The sequence below is a fragment of the Dendroctonus ponderosae genome, unplaced genomic scaffold, assembly GCF_020466585.1.
Source record: "Dendroctonus ponderosae isolate FM_Combo_2020 unplaced genomic scaffold, Dpon_F_20191213v2 Dpon_F_20191213_2, whole genome shotgun sequence".
Taxonomy (NCBI): domain Eukaryota; kingdom Metazoa; phylum Arthropoda; class Insecta; order Coleoptera; family Curculionidae; genus Dendroctonus; species Dendroctonus ponderosae.
Window position 1 is genome coordinate 6,369,127 of NW_026018165.1, and position 8,441 is coordinate 6,377,567.

The 8,441-nt window shown below is 32.2% G+C and overlaps 1 long non-coding RNA gene across 1 annotated transcript; it reads right to left on the reverse strand.

The window, feature by feature from the left end:
• Positions 1-2,416: 2,416 nt before the first annotated feature.
• Positions 2,417-4,421, reverse strand: LOC125503345. Its single transcript, XR_007280757.1, has 2 exons — positions 4,237-4,421; positions 2,417-2,582 (listed from the first exon to the last, which is right to left on the reverse strand). It is a non-coding gene; the product is annotated as an uncharacterized LOC125503345 (long non-coding RNA).
• Positions 4,422-8,441: the final 4,020 nt, after the last annotated feature.

Consider the following 8,441-nt stretch of genomic DNA (forward strand, 5'->3'; position numbering starts at 1 on the left):
CCAAAAACTTTATAAGTAAATTTAGTCAAGAAACAAAAAGTATATACAGGGTGTTCGAATATCGTCAGGAAATTTTTAAGAGTGATTTTACATGCTAAAATAATGGTACATTCGGTACAAAACAACAGTTTGAAATCTGAATATTTTAGGAGTTACAGCTCATAAAACTTTTCTTTAGGTACTTGAAAATTCTGATTTTCACTTTGTTCTGACAAAGTTTCAGCTTAGTGATCTATAACTTTCTTATAAAAATTACTTCTCCACTTTGCCCCTAGATGGCACTTTATATTAAATTTACATTTCATTTTCCGCATAACATTATTGACACGCCAAATATCGCAAAAGGAAATATTCGTACCAAAAAACTGATTATATACGGGGTGTCCCCATTAAAAAACCTAAAAATTTTCAGTTTGAACACATGCTATTATGAGCTCCCGGTAATATCAACTACAAATATTTATTTTTCTCTATCTTAATATGGCATGCTTCATTTCTTCTGTCAAATTTAAAAATTTTGTGATAAATATTCATTGTTTAAACCGAATAACTAAAAACTGTACAATATCCGCTCATATTTATACCGCAAAAAGTGATTGAAATTTACATAAGGATACAATCGAGGTTTAACGTATTTTTCGAATAAATAAATGGTTCAAATGAAATTAATGAGGAATTATTATAAAAAAAATATATAGGGGGTGTTCCATTAATATGCTGACAATTTCCTAGTAGGGGACATATACACATGTGTAAATAGAATGCGTTTTCAATATACAAAGTGCTGAAATTTGTAGTTTGTAAAAAAATTTAATAATGTATTAAATAATTAATAATGTAATAATAAAAGCGAATAATTGTTCAAAATTTCAACCACTGGCATCAATATACAAGCTGTGCTCCCGTCTTATTGACTCCCACTTCTAAGTTTTTACCAAAACTAGATTTTTTTAATTCTTGAAAACTAAGTCTACCAACTACGGAATAATTTATTTTATGGTAGACGGTTTTATATTGAAAACAGAATGGTTGATTTTCTGATCTTTTCAAATCAAAATTTTCTTAAAAAATTCTTAATTTGCAGGAAAAATATATTCTTAGCTGCTTTACTTGCGAAGGCTCGGAGTTTGGAAAAAACATTACGAATCATATAAAAATAATAACATTTTTGAAGCAATGCCCCGTGAGCACGCCCCTAAACACTAAACATACCAGTTTCAAGAAATGGCAACTAAAGATTTACTCATTTGATAAAGCAATTCAAATTTCACACTTTTTATGACAAAAATGTTGCGTTATCGGTCACAAGATATAAAGCGAAATGTGTTTGCGCTGAATAACACCCCTAAATGTTAGTGGTCATATTTATGGAATATCCTGTATACTTATCGACATGCGCTCAATCAAGTAATAGAAAATGTTTACTTTATAAAGTAAATAAGTGTTTTAGTGCAAGTGCTGTCAGGCCTAAGTAGTTCCTTAATTGTGGAATATTCATAAAACGCTTAGTTTTTTATCTACAGGGTGTGAAAAATAAGGACTAATTCAAAACTCGATAAATTTATTGAACCGATTTTAATGTACAAATGAAGTAATCTACATTGTAATGAAATATGAGAACAGCAAAGTCTTGATGATATTTGGTAGTAATAAAATTAATCTGTTATTAATTCAAACTCGATTAAGCTAAGCGATTAATTAATGTTATTTTCAGATTTTACTTCAAAACAATGTTTTGTAAAAAGATAGCCTGAATGCCTGTTCGCTACTTCTAAATTGTACTCAATTTTGAAAAATATGTTTTATTTTAATAAAAATCAAACGTTTTCTTTTTAATATTAAATTTTACTTAAACCGTCCGCCTCCACTGGTAAATCTAAAAACTAAATTCTGGGCAGAAAGTTTATATTGTTCTAAAGCTCTTTAATGTCACCTTAATGTCTAATGTTATAATGACAGTTTTAATACCTTAATTCAATATATGTATATCGAAAAATTAATCGTTCGATAACCTCCTACAATCAATAAATAAAATACTCAGTGTATATAAGAGCAATAAAACAGTCCAATTGTTACGGTATCATAAAATTTTGGTCCAATAAAAACTAACTTGCAAAACCCAAATGACGCATCTGAACAAAAAAAAATTGAAAAATTCATATTACAATAAATAATCTATAAGATTTATAAAATTAGACCAGACATATTTACCGTAAAATTGGAAGTTACTTAACTTACGCTGCAAGTGTTTAGATTTGCAGAATAACGTTTCAACGTTTCTTTCTTAAGTCGATGGGTCACCACCAGGAAACATAGCAATCTATTGTCTGCTTTCTTTTTTGCTATTTGATTATCAACCAATTTCATTAATTGGTCATTGCAGAAAGGAATCAAATGTTTAAAATGGGCCTCGCCATTGCAGTTCAAATTCATTTATTGAATAATCAATAACTAAAAACTATTGGGGAAATTGTATTTATGACGTTTCCGGTTTCCTATTTGATAAACCGTATACAAGGGGCCTCTTAAAAATCTTCAGTCACTTTTGCCTCATACTTCTTGAAGGAAAACACGATGATTCGCTGAAAAATTGTTAAAAAATTGATTAAATATTGACGCTATCGATAAACACACTAAAAATCAAATTAAATTTTGTTTGAACAGATCATCTTCTGTATAAAAAAACTCTTCTATACAGAGTGTTATGTACACGAATATACCAAACTTTTTAGGGGTGGCAGAGGACATCAAGATTATTATGCGAAAAACACTGCGTTTTCGAGCTACAGGGTGTAGAAATTAGGGATTTTATTCCGTTTTTCTGTTAACATCTTGAAGTTTTCTAAACGAGATATTTCCAAGACAAAAGCGATATTTTAAGAAAATAAATTTTGATTCCTTGATCTAAAAAAAACCACAAACAAAAATGTTTTTCGTAGTAGTAACTAAGAATCTATTAAAAAAAAACAAAAAAGAATATTGACACTGACACCATTTAGATACAAAACTATTAACTTTCAGATAAGAAAAAATTGCCTGCCTGAAACGCTATATTTTTGCCTAATTCTGCCGATTTCTAAGAAATTTTGTATCCTTAGGTAACAAATCACGCTCGATCTAACTGTGAAAATGGCAAAACATTTTCCAGTATTTAAAGTTGGACGTGAAAAACTCATTATTTCTATGCTTTATATTGTCCAAAAATGTTTTTAAAAGGAAAAAACACCCGGAGGTACAACGCCCGGACGGCTCAGAAAGCAAGCCTTTAGTTGATTTAACATACAATAAAGGTTAAAGAACCGTATTAAAATCACTAAATACATTGATGACGAGTACTTAAAACCGCTTCTAATAGATGGATGATAGAAAATCTAAGATAAAATTAAGTAAATTAAAAATACTGATAAAACATTTCGAGAATGAACACTAAAAGGTATATTTTGTTATACAATGATGTGGAAAATGTTGAGAGCGCCTAAATAAAACTAGAATAGACCAAGATATTTAAACATTTTAAGTTTCTTCAGTTATAGCCGTCGATATTTAGCGAGTCGCATTAGTAGCAGAAACTAGTCGAAACTTTGAAAAGTAATCTCCAAATTTTTAACTTCGTTGCTAGTGGAACAACCGCACAGTTGGCCATGCCGGTATTTGCCCGTCCGTCCAGCATGCCCGTATCGATTAGGCTTCACATTTTCCATGCTCGTTCGTTCGAATCTTTCGGAACTACGGCCTGTTCAATTTTAGAATGTTTTCAAACTTGCCGGCCGGCATTATTTTGTTTACTCCCTTTAGAACTCACATATTTCAAGCGTTTCTTATCTATGAATATTCCAAAACTATTTGATTTTAGTATGGTGAAAGAGCCAACATTTATTTAGCGTCCGTACACAGTACCCATTCAAAAAAGAACCTCATTCACTACATTTTCCAACCGGTTGAATTTGGATGAAGCAAATGTAACTCTATTAATTGAGTATGTGCTTTAATCTATGTGGCTATTGTATAAAAATCGATCTCAGAAGCCCTCAATCAAACCACCGACACTTATATGCCATCCATTCAATAGTTTCAAATCGGATTTAAAAAACACACCTTCAGTGCTGGACACTTTAATCGAGTACTTTTGACTATGCAGGTAACGCTTCGATGCGAGTAATATTTGTCTGTATAGATTGTCTGTTTATACTGATTGTTATCGTGAAGACTGGCTACTTTAAAAGATAATCAACTTACAGCTTCTAAGTTAGAGGATTGAACCAATTAATTCTCTATAATTTAACTTAGTACAAAGATTTAGATGACTCGAAATCAGTCCTGGTCCAGCACCCCAACGTCAGATTAGATTACTATCACGTCATATTGTTTTGAGATTTGTACTTGTGACATTTTGGTTTGCAAGAGACGTCAATAAGACGTGATTCTTGGTCTTACCTTATACTCGACGTAACACGGTGAAGTTTTCAATCATCAAAAATATTTTGGCAAATGACAGGTAAGTATACAGGAAAAGTCAGACGAAATACTTTCCGATACTGCGAGGGTTCAAAGAAATAAATATTTAAAATAACGAAAGAAAATTGCGTAACTGTCTGAGTAGAGCAGAAAAATTGATGAAATAGAGAGCACATGAGATTAAATTATTAAAAAAGTGGTGGTTTCCATTTGAAAAATTTAATTTTTGGGGGGTTTTCTCAATTTAATTTGAAACCTTTGCCTTTAGCATTTTGTATTAATAGTTATCAAAATTATATTGAAGCAAGTCCGTTTAAACCAAGAATGCAACTAAAATTAACATCCGAGTTAATAATTATTCTAGTGTCCTTTTTGAAATAAAAGTTCAAATATATCAAAAACAGTTAGACAGGATACTATACATATATGAAATATATTTGAAATTTAGAGTATAATTTAAAAAAAGAATAATCTACAGGGTGATCCATTTAAAATAAGCAAGCCCCACTTCCAGTTATACCGAAAGTGGGGCCATCTTGAAAATATTTTAGAACTCTTGCTCTCAAAGACTTCCGTATAATGTCCAATTTTCAAATTTCTTCTAATTATAGTTTTCCATGTATAGATCGCGAGTGATTCCTGGTGGGTCACTGTATATAATACAGCTTAACATTATGGTTTCTTTGTTATCTCATAGAAGAACAGTGATTTTCAATGAGTAAAAACTCAAAAACCCTGCTAAAGTAGAAAATTACCCAAATTTCGTATTTTTTTTAAATTTGAGTTTGGTTTATTTGCGCTCTTTGAATCACATGCAGAACACACTAATGTTACTTTATGTTATTGCGAGCACGTTAAAGTAAATAACGTCAATTTAAGATGCAATAAATATAGACAAATAAATATGGCAAATAATAAATATATCCAATAATCCAATAAATAGGACTTAATTCAAACCTCATGGGTACTTATTAAGCGTTGTCGCCAGGAACAATTGTTTTCACCTAATTCACGCTTAAGTCCACCATTGCAATATAAAACACTATGCCCTAATTTCACTTGTTGTTTGTGCAAAACTGTCAATACGCCATCTGTCTCCAACTCGAACACGGCTGAAAGGTATGTCACATTTGTTTTTCGGTGTGAAATTAAGTTTAGTATACTTTTTATTGGTTTCGAAAGCGGTTTAAGTTAGTTTAGGTAAGTTGTCGGTTAGATGAAATCTTCCCAGTAACTAATAGCGCCCAATAAGAAAGTCTGCTCAAGACCGGCTCAGTTGTCGTGTCTCTGCCGTTGAAAATTCGATTTAAATTTACGAAATGCTACACGAGCATGAAGAAACTATACTTTGGCCCCAATATTTATGTTTAAAATACCCCTCCAAATATTATGAAGTGAACAATTTGTCTAAAAATTGTGTTGTTGGATGACGTTATACCATAGGTAAGAGAAGAGTTATACCCCAAGTTTATAGCAAAGTGTAAAGGTGCCCACATACTATTAAACATGCATGTCAATGTATCACGCTAGTTTTATCATTCACTTTTTCTCAGTTCGGAAGTGCACGATGACTATTAGATTCTGCCACTAGTGTAAAATATAATAAACTTTCGAAATTCGTATTCGAAAAATATTAAGAAAATGACGGGTAGCAAAATTTGCAAAATTGAGGACGAATAAAGAATGATTCGTAACGCTGATAAATCTGATTAATATAACCAATTATTAAAAAGATTTTTAAGAGCTATTACATCACCACATGAGCGATTAAGGCACACTTTTTAAGAGTCATGAACACTAAAAATTTGTAACACAAAATGCTTTCTAGATTTAAAAAAATATATTTTTATACGAAATAGAGTACCTATCATCATCAGTCTCATCTGAAAAATTAGAGAACGTTACAAAACATTTACTAATTTTTACGAAAGAGACAAAATCATGTAAATCGTATATCCTCGACTGCTCAAGTACTTGATCGTTCTAAATCTTGTATAAGCGCGATTGAATATTGGCGTGATTTCTCTGGAGATATGGGTAGGTACGAGTAGAAACTTAAAATTTTGTAGCTTTTGGGTTAGTTTTTCCTTTATATTTTCAAAATAATAGAAAAAGCTATTATGTACTAACATGTGTTTAATGAGCGTTTATCTCAGATACGATTAGAAATATTAGCGTAATCATTGCGCCCTTTTTCAAAAAGCATCTCAAGAACTGTCTTTTTATTTGCATTTGATCTGAAAAATTCCTAACCTCTAAAAAGCTAGAAGGAAAAACGTATAATTTTAAGTCCCCGCGAACATTCCTGAGCGCATACCCCAAAAACGGTTAGAAATATTTGAGTAATCATTAGTGCCTTTTTCAACGAGCATCTCAAGAACTGTCTTTATCGTTGAAGGCGTTATGAGAAATTTGTAACCTCTAAAAGGCTAGAAGGAAAAATGCATAATTTTTAGACGCCGCGAAAGTTTCCACGCGTATACAGGGTGATTCAAAATTGGCGTCATTCCTCTGGAGGTGTTGTCTGGCGTCTGGTAATTTTTTTTTTTGAATGCTTAAGTATTCCAATATGCTACCAATTAAACATGGAACAATTTCAAAATAATGTTTAATAACAAAGTTGAAATTCGATCTTCAACTGTTAATATGTTCTAGAAAATTTGAAAACAAATTTTCAATATTTTTCTCGTACTCCCCAAGGGAGCCTCTATTACCCCTTAAAAGAAATGACGCCAATTTTGAATCACCCTGTATTTCAACTTTCGGATGTTCACGCTTGTTGCGCCAATCTCCACCATTTGACTTAATATAATAATGTAATATATTCAGTTACTGTATTTACCATTGTTACTGAGTCACACTGTAGATCATGGTATATATCGACATTTTGAGAAAACTTAAACCAAGCAAATGCCTGCGATTTTTTGCTTAAACACTAGTTTATGAACAGCATTATCATTCGACACATAGGGATGATTGGAATGAATATATGTTTGTAGGTGTATGTGTAAGGGTTTTATTTAAGAAATCAAGCATCTCTTTCGAATTTTATACACATAGTTAACGCTACAAATTATTAGAATCACACGCCGAATTGGCGAATCACCAGAAGATCTACAGAACTTGTTCGATTAAGTAGTGATGAGCAGCGAGGAGACTTTACCTTAGAGCAGCTTTGACTTACCTTAAATATGAAAAAGACCAAATTTATGACAATTCCAAAATTATCCCAACAACGGGAAAACATATGGATACTTAGGAACAATTGTCAATGAAGATAATGGATACACACATTAAGTCAAGAATTGGACAAACCAAAGCCATAAATAACAAAATGAAGAACGTATTATGCAGGAGAAATCTTAATTTATACCTCAGGAATATTGGGATGCTATATCTTTCCGGTTTTACTTTATGGGGTGGAGTCCTGGATGTTAAAGAAATACATTAGTGGTCGACTAGAAGCCACTATGCTAGGTGGCCACATGATGAGGGGAGGATACAGGGAAGAAGACGAATTTCCTGGTTAAATAATTTGAAACAATATTACATGAACAATGAAGAAACAATAGTACAACTGTAGCTGCGGTGAGCCATTTTGAACTGCAGTACTTGCCAAAGATCAAAATAGCTTTGATGATAGCCAACCTTGTCCGAGAAGATGACACATAAAGAAGGTCCTTCACTCAACTTGTTTTAATTACAAAACTGTCAAACCTGGCAAATTACTTGAATCAAGAACAGGTTTCTGGCTGTAGCACAAACAAGCACTCGTAGGTCTCGGACCTACGAGCTTATTAGCCTTCGTCAGCTAGGTTTAGCTTGCAAATTATGAGTACTGCGCCAAACAGTCAAAAAAACTGTCAAGTTTTCAACTGTCAAGTCGCGCCAGCCAGCTGTCTCAAATACCGACACGATTGACTCCGCTGACATTACAAATCACAGTTTGAGCACAGCATAAAAATATATAATATTTATGCTGTGGT